The 14,553-nt window shown below is 39.9% G+C and overlaps 1 protein-coding gene and 1 long non-coding RNA gene across 6 annotated transcripts in view; both read left to right on the forward strand.

The window, feature by feature from the left end:
• The window catches only part of LOC118628341 (tripartite motif-containing protein 5-like), a 131,603-nt gene that overhangs the window by 31,403 nt on the left and 85,647 nt on the right, over positions 1-14,553 (forward strand). The gene's annotated exons all lie outside the window — the stretch shown is intronic.
• On the forward strand, positions 5,947-14,547 carry LOC118628346. The gene is made up of 3 exons (XR_004959281.1): positions 5,947-9,085; positions 10,322-10,418; positions 12,932-14,547. It is a non-coding gene; the product is annotated as an uncharacterized LOC118628346 (long non-coding RNA).

Below are 14,553 nucleotides of genomic sequence, written 5' to 3' on the forward strand. Positions count from 1 at the left end.
CCCTCCCAGACCAGGTGTCTCATTTAGTCACCCTGGCATGAAAAGCAAGGTATTGTTTATCTTTTCAGGGTAGTTTGTTGTTGGATATTATTTTAAAGAGAGGTATAATATAATTTTCTACTTATTAATTGCTAGCTAATTAAATATAATTAATTGCCTTTCAATATTGGTCTTGAGTCCTATGTCTTTGCTTAATTTACTTGAATAATTTAGTACATTTTTCTAAATTTATTTTGGTTTTCTACATAAATTTTTATATCATCTGTATATAAAGACTCTTTTATTTCTTCTCCAATAATTGTGTTTATATTCATTTTTCTTGCCTTATTTCTTGGGCTAGGGTCTGCACTTCAATTCTGATAATTAGGTGTGAGTGTTACCATGTTTCTTAAAATGTCCCTAATTATAGATAGAATTTATTCAATATTTGACCACTAAATATGATGTTAACTGTAGCCTCTTTCATATTTTTCTATACAGGATTGATAGTCCTAAATTATTATTAGGAGGATCAGTTATTGAATTTTGTGTGATATTTTGCTGCATACATTGAAGTGAACATACAATGTTTACCTATTTGTTTTGCCTTTAAATATGCTATCTTCATATTTTATTACTGTTGTATTTTAGCAGTTGCTCTGTGGATTAAGGCAATGTTATTACTTTGATGATTTTTACTGATTTGAGGACATATTCATTATTTTCATCTCGGATAATTTCTATAAAGCTACATTTAATTTTAGTTAATCTTTCTTTTGTGATTCTGAACTTCTCATAAGCCATCCTGGATTTGCTTTGGGGCTGATTGCACTTTGCCGTTTGAAGTTTTAATATTTTAGTTAAATTAAAAAACTATTTTCACTTCACTTCTGATATTTCCTTTTTTGTGGTTATTATAAGCATATTTTCTTCTACATCCTTCACCCTACAAACAATGGCTGCTGTAAAGTTCTTTTATCATAATAAAACATCTGGATTTTTTTCAGAGTTGGTCTTTGTTGATTGCCTTTCTATTGAATATGAGCCATGTCCTCTACCTTTTTGTACATAGAATAATTTTAGATTGCATCTACAATTCCCTTAGGGAAATTGTCAACAAGATGTAGGGACTCTGGATCTTTTTTTTTTGGGGGGGGAGACTTTTTTTTTTATTAATTCACTTTTGTTATATATGTTTCTCCTATTTTTCCCCCCTGACAACGTCCTCTCCATCACCCCCACCTCACACACTGGTCTGTTGTTTGTGTCCATCGGTTATGCGTACGTGCACATAAATTCTGTGCTTTATTTCTTCCTTCCCCCCACCACCTCTCTTCTGAGGGTTGTCAGTCTGTACCCTACTTCCATGTCTCTGGGTCTATCCTATTCCTCAGATTGTTATAGTCACTATATCCACAAATAAGTAAGATCATGTGATATTTGTCTTTCTCTGCTTCGCATGTTTTACTTAAGATAACACATTCTAGGTCCCGTTTTGTTGTCTCAAAGGATAAGAGACCTTTCTTTCTTACAGCTGCATAGTACTCCATTGTGTATATGTACCACTGCTTTTTTTAAAAAATTTATTTATTTTTTATTAATTAATTTTTGTTACAGATGTTTCTCCTTTTTTCACCCACTGATTCCCTCCTCCTCTTCCCTCCCTGCCCTATCCCGATTGTTGTCCATGTCCACTGTTCATGCATACATGCATATAAGTTCTGTAGTTTATCTCTCTCCCACCACCTCCTCTTCTGGGGATTGTCAGTCTGTACCCCACTTCCACGTCTCTGGGACTACCCCGTTCCTCAGACTGTTAGGTTCATTATATTCCACAAATAAGTGAGATCATATGATACTTGTCTTTCTCTGTTTGGCTTGTTTCACTTAGGATGATATTTTCCAGGTCCCTCCATGTAGTCTCAAAGGATAGGAGATCTTTCTTTCTTACAGCTGCGTAGTACTCCACTGTGTATGTGTACCATGGCTTTTTTATCCATTCGTCTACTGATGGACACTTGGGCTGTTTCCAGATCTTAGCTATTGTAAATAGTGCTGCTACAAACATGGGGGTACATATATTCTTTCTGATTGGTGTTTCAGGCTTCTTAGGGTATATTCCTAGAAGTGGGATCACTGGGTCAAATTTTTAATTTTTTGAGGTAACACCATATTGTTTTCCATAGTGGCTGCACCAGTCTGCAGTCCCACCAGCAGTGTACTAAAGTCCCCTTTTCTCCACAACACTTGTTGTTTCTCCACCCTCGCCAACACTTGTTGTTTGATGATTTGTTGATGGCGGCCATTCTGACAGGTGTGAGGTGATACCTCATTGTTGTTTTAATTCGCATCTCTCTGATGATTAGTGATGATGAGCATTTCTTCATATGTCTCTTAGCCATTTGTATGTCCTGTTTGGAGAGGTGTCTATTAATTCCTCTGCCCATTTTTTAATTGGGTTCTTTGTCTTCCTTTTGTGGAGTTGTATGAGCACTCTCTATATATTGGAAATTAACCCCTTATCTGATATATCATTGGCAATCATGCTCTCCCATACAGTGGGTAGCCTTTCTGTTTTGATGATTGTGTCTTTCGCTGTGCAGAAGCTTTTGAGTTTGATGTAGTCCCATGTGTTTATTTTCTCCTTTGTTTCTATTGCCTTAGGTGATGTATCAGTGAAAATTCTGCTGCACACGATGTCTGAAATTTTGTTGCCTACATTTTCTTCTAGGATTTTTATGGATTCATGAGTCACATTTAAGTCTTGTATCCATTTTGAGTTTATTCTTGTGTAGGGTGTATGTTGATGGTCGAGTTTCATTTTTCTGCATGTAGCTGTCCAATTTTCCCAGCACAATTTATTAAAGAAGCTGTCCTTACTCCACTGTATGCTCTTACCACCTTTGTCAAATATTAATTGAACATATTGCTTGGGCCCATTTCTGGGTTCTCTGTTCTGTTCCACTGGTCTATATGCCTGTTCTTGTGCCAGTACCAGGCTCTTTTGATTACTATCGCTTTGTAGTATAACCTGAAATCTGGTAATGTGATCTCTCCAACTTTGTTCTTCCTTTTCAAGATTGCTGTGGCTATTCGAGATCTTTTTTGGTTTCATATGAACTTTTGAAGTACTTGTTCTAATTTTGTGAAGTATGCCGTTGGCATTTTGATGGGGATTGCATTGAATCTATAGATTGCTTTGGGTAATATGGACATTTTAGTGATGCCCAATTCAGTTAAAATTATATGTACAGTGATATATCTATATATCTACATATCACTCTTCCAGTGCAGATCATTCTAATAGATATGAGGCATAAGTAAAAAATGAAACTGGCAGTTGTAGGTGCAAGGTGGGGTGTGCAGGAGAACACTAATGACAGCACAAGACTAGGCTCCCCACTGCAGTCTTCATATTGCCTTCAAATTATGAGTTTTCATTTTCTAACTCCAGGTACACTAACTGAGTTATGACCTTTAGGAGTAATCCTTATTCCTGATTTGAAAACATGGGGAACTAGTATATTCTGAAAAGTCCTTGCAAGAAAGCCCTAGAGAAGGAGCTTATGGAGTCTCCCTGTGCCACAGCCCAAGCTTCTGGACCAGTTCTGCACAGACTAGTAGAGAAGAGAGCTATGCCTGGCTCTGCTCAGGAACAAAAGGAGAGAGTTTGGAAAAGAAAACAGAAAGTCACAGAGTACTTTGAAGTTTTGTAATCTAACACCTATAAGTGTAATGATGTAGGATTTCATCATGTCTGTTCTCATGAATTCCTAGTGCTCTGTCTTCTCTGGGTTTGTGAACCTTAACGGTGTGACAGAGGCCCTGCTCTGGAGCTTCTTTTGTATTTACTAGTCCCAAATGTTTTTCAAGTTCAAACCCACAGATTTACTGCAGTTCCTGAAAAATCACTAAGCATGCTCATTTTATTCTTGGGACATGTCTCACCCCGAAACAGAGGTCATCTGAGAGAGCAGAAACAGCAGAAGCACATAGGAAGAATGTCCATACAGGGCGTCTTGAAACCATTTGATACAACATAATGAGATGCTTGTTGGTGTTAGTTGTCTGAAAAGATGCCAGATGAACTGTCATGACAACAAATCCTTAGATCCATGAGAAAAGAGAGTTAAAGTAGGGAAGAAGGAATGAGTCTTTACTTATTTATTTAACCACTTCTTACTCCTGTTAAAGACATAGCTTTTTCCCGGAATAAGCTACACCTCAGACTTACTCACCAGTTAAAACTTATTTTTCTCCTTCTTCTTTTTTTATAATCTAAGATTTTATTGATTTTTCAGACAGAAGAAGAGAGAGAGATAAAGGAACATTTATGAGGGAAATATTCAAAGATCAGCTGCCTCCTGTCCACCCCTCACTGGGGGTCAGCTCACCACCTGGGCCTGTTCTTTGACCTAAAATCTATCCAGTGACTTCTTGGTGCATGGGGATGATGCTCAACCAACTGAGCCACACCAGCTGGGCTCTTTCTTTCTCTCTTTCTTTCTCTTTCTTTCTTTCTTTCTTTCTTTCTTTCTTTCTTTCTTTCTTTCTTTCTTTCTTTCTTTCTTTCTCTCTCTCTTTTCCTTCCTTCCTTCCTTCCTTCCTTCCTTCCTTCCTTCCTTCCTTCCTTCCTTCCTTCCTTCCTTCCTCCCTTCATCTCTCCCTCCCTCCTTCCCTCCTTCCTTTCTCTCTTTCTTTCTCTTTCTTTCTCTCTTTCTCCCTTTCTTTCTTTCTTTCTTTCTTTCTTTCTTTCTTTCTTTCTTTCTTTCTTTCTTTCTTCCTTTTACTTTCTTTCTTTTTTTCATTTTATCTGGCTTCTCCTTATCAGACCTGCTCTTATTACATTAAGGATGACTTTCTGTATTCTCACCTCTGCAACATTCTCCTTGTATCCTTAAGTGACCAAGTAATATTTAGGCCCCTAATGGGAACCGAACCCAGGTCTCTCTGGACCGTAGGCCGACGCTCTAACCGCTGAGCCAAACCGGCCAAGGCTATTTCTTATATGTTTTAATTGAATTTTTAGAGGAAAGGAGAGAGCTAGAAATAACAATGTGAGAGAAACATTAATTGGCTGCCTCCTGCATGCCCCCTACTGGGGATAGAGCCAGCAACCCAGGTATGTGTCCTGGTCAGGAATCGCACTGGGACTGCCCATCCATGGGGCAACACTCAGTCCACCGAACCACATGGCAGGGATAACAGAATGCTTTTATTTTTTTAATTTATTTTTTATTTTTATAATTTTTAAAAATCTGTTTTTATTGATTTTTGTTTGTTTGTTTTAGAGAGAGAGGGAGGGAGAGAAGGAAACATCAATGTGAGAAAGATACATCCAACAGCTGCCTCCTACACGCGTCCTACCGGGGATGGAGCCAGCAACCCAGGCATGTTACCAAGAATCCAACTTACTTGCTGTGACTACAAGCAGTACTCCTCAGTGACTGACAAATCAACTTCAGAGACATTCATTTTTCCTCAGTTACTGAAATGCCAGTTCTCTAATTCAGAATGAAGTCCCTAATTACCAGGAAAGAAGGACCTGAATTTTTAGATACAAAGTATTTTTAGGTCCTTGGCACCACCATTGTCAAGAATTCTCAAACTGTGCATCTAATAAATACATATATCCCCAAACACACACACACACACACACACACACACACACACATACACACACACACACCGTAGAAGTATTCACAGGCATATTTTTGCTTTGAGTTGCTTTCTCCTTATTGGCCTCACTCTCTCCAGTGGGCTGACAGACTATGGCAGTCTTCAGGATGGAAGATAAGCCTGTTCTTCCTCTCCTCCCGCCCCCCCCCCGCCCTGGCCCCATTGGGAGGAAGTGGAGTTGAATCTGCAGTGGATGTTCATTCAGGCCTTTGTGGGATCCCATGTGCAGTCTTCAGAAACACAGACAATTTATTGTTCTGAGTAAACTGTATAAGTAGACTTACTGATTTTAGGGTCAGTGTATTTTCTGCCATTACAAACAGCCAGATTTCTTTCAAGTGTCTAGTTTTCATTCTCACACTTGAGAAAGTGGAACAAGATGATTGGGGGTCAGGTGGTAAGTACAGAGGCATACTGTAGAATGATTTGTGATGTAATCTATATTTGATCAACAAATCTTGTTGACAACTGAAGGGAGGTGGAGGGCCCCCCATGTGGAGTGTTTTTCTGTGGAGTGCACAAGGAAGGCTAGGATGTGTGCCCCCACAAATCACATGGTCATCGTTTTACTGCTGCCTCCCTTTGAATCTGATCTGAGCCACATTCAGGTCCCCAGAGAACTAATATGTTTGCTCCAGACTCTGTGTGAGATGTTCCTATGAAAGGTTGTGCTTTTGGAATGAGAAGAAACAGATTTTGTTGTTGTTGTTGTTAATAAGTTTCTACATAGAAGCTGGCTCTTTATCAGGTATTTTTCTTTAGCCCCCAAGAAAACTCTTCCCTTCAAAACTCAAACCACAACACCTAGTATGCATTTTTGAGTAGGTTGTGGTAGGACTGCATTGAGCTGAAAAACCTTCGACCATCTATAATTTGAAAACAGCAGATAAAAAGAGGACTTAATGTATTTGATCTTGTCTGTGAAGAGAGTATAAAAGTATTATGTGAAAAATATTGGAAAAATTCAGAAGCCCATGAGAGTGTTGGAGGGCAAGGGGAGTGGTGCTGGTGTCCTGGGACCTCCTCTGAGACATTAGATTTAAGGTGGAGAGACACCAGTTAGGAAATCAGAGCTGTTCAGGTAAAGGCAAGCATCAGCTAATAGGAAATATGAAAGAACCTTACTCCTTCCATCACCCAAAGGCCATATCCAGAGCTAACCATATTGCTGTGGTCCATATGCCAGCATACGATGTTCTGAGGCCCAGGGAATAAGCCACCTTCTCAGTTCTCTGTGTTCCCTTTAGTCCCCACATCTCCTGACGGAGAGAAGTTCTGCCACTTTGGGCATCTTCTTTTTAACTGTTTAGGACTGAAAACAACAGAGAGCACAGGAAGCTGTGCGCTTAGAGTGTGGTGGTGAAGGTAAACGACAGGACTAAGATATGTGTCTGAGGACATCTTAGCAACAAAACAAAATATGAGAATTGTTTGAAATTTATCAAGGAGGCCCTGGCCAGTTTGGCTCCGCGGTTAGAGCAGCAGCCTGTGGACCACAGAGTCCCAGGTCCAGTTTCCACTAGGGGCACGTACCAAAAAAAAATAAGTAAATAAATAAATAAACTGTCAAGAAGTTTGCATAAATGCTAATAACACCAGAATTTGACTATGACCATAGCAATTATGTTCACAGCAACACCACCAATAGAACAGAACCATGATTATCATCAGCATGTTTAATATAATTAAAATTGTATCTATAGCAATAAGAGTATGTCTTTCTATTTCAATGCCATTCTCATATAACATATGTAATATAATATATACATAATATTTTGTAATATCAGACACAATAAAGAATAACATAAAAAAGGTCCCTTCCTGCCTTCGTAATTCTTACTGTTGTTGGGTGCAGGGCTGCATGAAGAAGGACACTCAATATACTATTATCTTATGACAAAGATGATAAAGCAAAAAACGCCAGGTCTCAGAATACAATCCATGCAAAATTTGCATGCTTATCATTGCACTTTAAAGCACCACCAGTTTATTTGTTAGAAATAACTTCATTCGCACCCTTGATACTAAAACTGTCGACATGACTCAGCCATAAGCCTATATAAATTTCACTGCTACCTCAGAGACATGTGACTCAAGAAGACCCAATAGAGAGCAACGTTAACTTAATTCTATTGTGGGAAACAAACAATACCAAACTATCTTTGCTTTAATTAGAAAATCATCAACGTTTCAGTCGCCCTCCCTGTCTCTTTAAGTTAATGTGTGACGGTTGCCCAGCTCTGACTCTTGCCTGTCAGGGATCCTTGTCTGGATCTTCGACCATCTTGAAACTGCAGAACATGAAACATATTCTCAGAAGAAAAGATCGATGAGAGGATATGCAAACATGTGAAGGAAATAGAAATATTTCTCTTCGGATTTTGTAAATTAAACTTATTTTTATTGTCATTTTATTTTTATTATAGTACTATGTCATGCAGAGGTTCTACCTTCTTATAAATTTATTTTCAATTTTTAATTTTAATACATTTTTCAGTTCTACTTTTGATTGATGATGTAACAAGGATGAAATATTTCCCACTCAAGGTAGGGTAGGGGACGGTTATGGAGGTGTGAGTGCCACCCAGGGAAAGACTCCACTAGAAGAGCACCACCTGTTAACCTCCATGCTCTTCCTGCCTCCTAGTTGCTGGTGCCATGTCAATGACACACCTGTACCACACTGGGTCTGGAAGGCTTCCTCCTCTGGCCTGTCTAGGTCACAAACAAAAGCTGGTAATTAACTGGTGGACCACAAAGATTCAGTGGTGTTGTGGAAACTTTTTTCAGTGGGTTCAAACATTTTCTAAATAGTAGCTCTTTTAACTGCTGTTTAGAAATGAGAATGTTTTACAAAATGTCAGTTTACCTTCCACAATGACAGCTGCTACCACTTAGCTCTAATGAACTGAGCCCTCCCACTGATTATCCATCACACTCTGCTTTACAAAGGGCAGGTACCCACACTTTCTGGATCATGATTTTATCCCTAGTAAGTATCTTGGGACATAAATATAAAATAAGCAGAACAAATACTTGTAGAATTCAATTAAATTGTGAGTGTTCAGGCAAGCTGTAGAATGTATCATTTTAATTAATACTCTGATTCAAATATTGTTGCTGGAATAATCTACAAAAGGGATAAAAACATAGTGATTGAGTGCTGGTTAGGTCCTAGAACATACTGAAGCATTAACTTCCCCAAGGGTCTGGGTGGTGACTTTCCTGGAACTGTTGTTTTTCTTAAGGTTCTGTTCTGCTTCCTGTGTTTCATTTTCACTTCTGTGACCTTTACCCTCATTTCTCAGTCCTCTCCAGTGGGGGAATTCCTCTGTCAAAGGCTGGTCTCTGTCTTGGTGAGTGAATCTTGACCAGACTTACATCTACTATTCTCCACTAAGTTAAGACTCGTGTACCTCTACTAAAAGTAAGTGGGCTGGTTTCTAAGGACAAGGACAGGAGGCTGATGTGTTTGGTGTCTCAAACTGTGGTTCTGCAGCTGCTCTCCTCGTAGGTGTCTCTTCTGGTGGTGGGAAAGAGGGACACTGAGTCTGGGGGAAGAGTGATCTTTAAAGAAGGGAGGGTTAAAAGAGCAAAGAGTCTTATTTTTTTCTTGAAGGGACACTTTTTCTCCAGGCTGAGCTACTCTCATCTTCTTCCTATTCTGTAGTTTAAAATTTCTACCTTTTCATTGTGAGCCACAATACTCTGTGTTTTTTTTTTCCCCTCACAAATGTAATAACCTGTTCCTATCACTCTGTCCTGATTAAATCAGCAAAAGGCCAAATATGAAGCTTTCAGAGGCAACCTGAGGAAGTACCAGCTGGCCTGATACTCCTCTAAATGAATGTGTCCTCTAAGCGTATTTGTTAGTTTTTAGAACTTAGATAATAGAATAAATAGCAGGATAGATGTATGCTGACCCAGTTCACCCAGTTCCCTTTGCCTCAGCTCCCTCCCACCTCTGTTCCCTCCTGCTTATGGCTAACTGCCTCCACTTCCATACATGTAGCTTGCCTGCTCTGCTAAACTGTTGAATAACCCCTGTCCTATGTAAGCAACCCTCCCCCTGAGCTCAGGGCTGCAGTTCTCCTCTGCGAAGGTTGACTGCAGTGCCTGCGCAGGTAATAAAGCTCCTAATATTCAAAATTACTTTGTGTCTGAGTGAGGTTGATTCTCCTGGGTTACAACATTTGGAGGCCCCAGCGAGATCACCGCGAGGACCCCCTCCCTTTGGGGTAGACCTCCTCGGGCTAGGCGAAGGAAGCCTCCATATCCTTTGCTTCAAAATGGCTTTCGATTTGACTAGGAGCTTTTCGGATCCGTCCCGGGAAGTCTGGAGGTAAGGGAAACACCATCTCTTTCCATTTGATTCGGTTGTTTCCTTGAAGGACTGTGTCCTGTGTTCGGCGGGCAGGACGCTGCAGAACTGCCTCACCCTGGTTGGGACAGGGCGCCGTTCCCCCCCTTATGGCTTATGTTTGGGATCTGCTTGCGGATTCGGCTGGTGAATGAAAGTGAACGTTCAGTCTGTTATTGTCTGTCCTTGTGTTGTTATTGTTGTGTGCCGGCTACTTTTCTTTCCTACAGAATGGGGCAAGCCCACTCGGAGGCCCGAGCACCCCTCCAATGCATGCTGAATAACTTTTCTGATTTCTTTAAGCGCTCCTGTGACTATGAAAAGCCTGCCGATCCTGGTTTCCTGAGAGTACTCTGTGAACTTGAATAGCCTGACTAAGGGGTTAATTGGCCACCAGAAGGTAGTTTCAATTTGCATTTGGCTTTTATGGCCCATCAGAAAATATACAGGAGCCCTGGTTACCCAGAACAAATGCCATATATTGATATTTGGATTGATTTAAGTACTGACAAACCCAATTATATTAAGAAATGTAAGTGTCCAGAGGTTCAAATGAAAGGAAAAACACTTTTGTTAACAATGCCTCAGCCTGCTCTGAAGGACAGTAACTCCTCCCAGCCCCCAAGGAAATTATATGGCATTCTGTCCTTCAGGACCCCCCTTGAGGATACACTAAAATGTCGATTAACCTGAGTTTCCCTACTCTGGGTTCTTATTACAGAAAAGCTAGATGAATTTCGATCTGTTAATGATCTATTGATTTGAAAAATGTCTATTGAAAATATGAATCTATTTGCCAGTCAAATGAATGTCAATTACTTGTACTTGTCAAAAGAAAAAAAATTCAACATTTCTAAAAGTTAAAAGTTCAGATTAAGTTAGAAAAAAATTATATGGTATTGATGAAAAAAAAATATAGGATATGGAAATATATATATTCTTTAAGAGAAAATTGTTCTAAAACTGGTTATTTCTGAATGGATAAAAAGGTTTATGAAAATTAAAAGATTTGTTAAGAAAAATCTTAGAAGGAAATTATAAATAAAATAAATAATGAATTTAATAAGATACCTGAATCTAAAATAAATTAATATAGAATTTATTTGGTTCTTTTTCAGACCCTTAAAAGGGAAAAGGGTTTTTTCCCCCAATATTTGCCTGGGAAGCAAAAGTTATGTATATTATTGAAATGGTTTTATGTTATGTTAATCAAGTACTTGACTCCTTAAAGACCTATTTTCTTAAGCATAAGAAATGAAGTTTCACTGACCTATGTTTATGTTTAACATCTGTCGTTGTCACTTTAAATGAATAAATAATTGAATACTATTTAATAATAATACTATATAATCTTTTGGTCAATTATGTTTGACAACCTTCTCAGGATTTGAATTTAAAAAACTTTTTCTTGACCTGGAATTAGCTTTGAGTCATTTCAATAAGACCTGGAATTCCTCAAGGATTTGTTTTCTTTCCTTATGAAAGGAAACCAAATCAGTGCAGATGGTTTAACACAGTCTGTTTCCCCACTGGAGTAAGGGTAAGGGGACAACAAACTCCAAATGCAAGAGCAAACACATTACTTAGAGTGATTATTTGTTCACTTAGCAGATGCATAGAATGCCTCTTTTATGTGGGTCTCTGCTAATGCTATGGGTTATACAAACAGTCCTCACTTTAAAGGGGCATATAATATAAGATATTTTGTAAAGTCATACTTAGATTATTTAAAGAAAGAACATGATTAAGGCCCCAGAGGCCTGAAGATCAAGCTCTTTTTAGTTTAACTAAGAAAGTTTTTTCTTTCATGGTGCTACAATGTACTCACATACAAAAAGAAAAAATAAATAAATCTGAACTATGATTACTATAATATGAATAAAATGATACCTGTGATGTACTTGGGTCTCCACCTGAGAAGGGCTTTATGAAAAGGAAATTATAAAATAATAAAGATTTAAAATTTATGAATAATAGGAGATAAAAAATTGACATGAAAGAATAAAAAAGATGGTGATTCTTTACCACTTTCTGCTGCCTTGTGGGCAGGGAAGGCTTCTCTCAGAGCCTCCCTTGTGTGTTCCCTGTGTATGGATATAGATGTATTCCAATGTACTGGCTTCTTTATGATGAGGTCTCAAGGCCTCTCTACAAGGCTTATTAACATTCTCACAGGCAAACTGTTTAACCATTGAAATGCCAGCCTAGGCTGCTCATCTGCAACAGGTTCGATGGCAACTAATTTCTAACAGGCTTCTCTGAACTTTGGGGCATTAAATATAGGGATCCCAGGCAGGGATGCAAAATGTGCTTAGAGAATTAAAAAACACTCTGCCCCACGTAGACATACATCTTAGGACGTCGCTCCCCTTTCCTGCATCCTTCTGTAAACCTGGGGTCAGAGGAAATGTTCCCATTTCTCTGCCCACAGTAGGACCCAAATACTGTCGGGGGAAGGGCTTCCTCAGACACTTTTCACTGTGTGGTCTCCTGTTAGGCCTATTGGCCCAATTGGCTGAATTAACAAAGGTAATAATAACAGCCTTAAAGGACACAGGGCCCATAGAAAAGGATCACCCTAGGAAGGGAAACATGAAGAAGGGTCAGGACAGCAAGCCTAGGTCCCAATTAGGAATAGAAAACACAAGGACAAAATCAGGTCTAGAGGAACAAAATAAAAAGCAGTCCTTAATTTAGGAAAATGGCAGGGCTAGGGCTCCTTCCAGCTGAGCCCTCTGGAGCCCAGAATAATACAAGACAATAGGGGACAAACTAGTTAGTTTCCTGGTAGATACTGGTGCAGCAGACTCAGTCTTGACTGAGCAAATAGGGCCCTGACCTACCCCTGGACCTCAAAGTGGACTATAGACCTTGGGAAAAATACTGTGACTCATTTGTTTCTATTCCTGCCAGAGCGCCCATACCACCTACTTGGACATGATCTCCTCCAGAGATCATTCTATTGCTGGCCACTGCCGCTCCAGGCCAGCCCCCACATCAAGTTCCACAAGATGTTGGCCATCAATTCTGCCAGCCTGCCCCCAGATGATAACCCGGAGAAACCTCTGCAGGACTGCCTGGAGGCAATCGACACTGCAGACGACCGCCCAGTCCTCAGGGATGACCCACTGCCATCATCAGATGAAATATTGTTCACGGACAGGAGCAACTATGTCCAGGAAGAAATTGGGTATGCTGGGACAGCAGCAAAAACGCTAGACCATATCATTAAGTAGGGGAACTTCAGCCCAATAGGCTGAATTTATAGCCCTAATCCAGGCTCTCTGATGAGGCAAGGGGAAACCATGCTGCAAATAAGGAAGCTCTACATATGGCCCTAAAACCAGTGGGGACCTCTTCAGATATCAGTCACCATGCCAAACCCAAGTTTGCCTCTGACGCCTACTAACACTGGGCAGAAAATGACTTAACCAAGCAGAAACAAGTCATAAAGGAAATCAACAAATGATAGGCGCTACCCGATGGGAGATTATTGGTCCCAGAGACTCTAGGTCAGACTTTAGTCAACCAGCTGCACCAAACTACCCACTTAGGTTACACCAAGCTTACTGAACTCCTGAGAGGCAGGTGATGTCCAGTAAGGTCTCAGGGAAAAGGAGAAGGTGGAAGGAAGCAGGAATATATAAGTCTAAGTAGGGAAGAAGAGAAGAAAAGCTGGGGAATATGCAGACAGCAGATAGATTGAACAAGCTTTTAAATTCCTGTCAGGGGAGGGAATAGAAAAGTCACAGAGGGTCTATGTAAATTGAAGAAGGATTATGTAAATCATAGAGGGTCTATCAGCAAGCTGAAGAAGGATTATGGAGAGGGAAAAAAATAAAAAGAGAAAGATTATGCAGAGGAAATAAGATAAGAAAAGATAAAAGAAAGGGACATACATATTACAGGAGGACAGGACATTGGAAGGACACTCAAGAAGGAAAGAAAATAGGACACTGAGAGAGGGGGAACTTGCCCCTAATAATAAAATAACAGTCTAAGATATATTAAAGGGAATAACAGATTTAGGCTACTCCTGACCCTTAGATCAGACAATGACGCCGCCTTGATAACAAAGATATCACAGGATATCTCTAAAGGATTAAATTTAAATTAGAAGCCCCATTGTGCTTACTGCCCACAGAGTTCCAGGCAGGTAAAGCACATGAACAGGACTTTAGAAACCTGTGAAGACTGGACCACTCTACTCCCCCTCGCCCTGTTACAGTTCTTGCCGACCCTGCAGTCTACCCAGAAGGCCATCCTTAAACACATCTGTGATGCCCTGCCTGTGCCCACCTCAAACCTTATGCACCCTTTCTAGCCCAGGGACTCAATATAAATAAAGAAATTCACCACCCAGGGACTAACGCCGGCCTGGAAGGGACCATACACTGTCATCCTGTCTGCACCAACAGCTGTCAAGGTCAACAGCATCTCGGTCTGGCTGCACCATTCCTGGCTGAAGGCGGAAAAAAACAAAATGGACGACGCAGGCCTCTCCAGATCCCTTAAAAATAAGACTCTTACATTTA

The sequence above is a fragment of the Molossus molossus genome, unplaced genomic scaffold (genome assembly GCF_014108415.1).
Source record: "Molossus molossus isolate mMolMol1 unplaced genomic scaffold, mMolMol1.p scaffold_m16_p_13, whole genome shotgun sequence".
Taxonomy (NCBI): domain Eukaryota; kingdom Metazoa; phylum Chordata; class Mammalia; order Chiroptera; family Molossidae; genus Molossus; species Molossus molossus.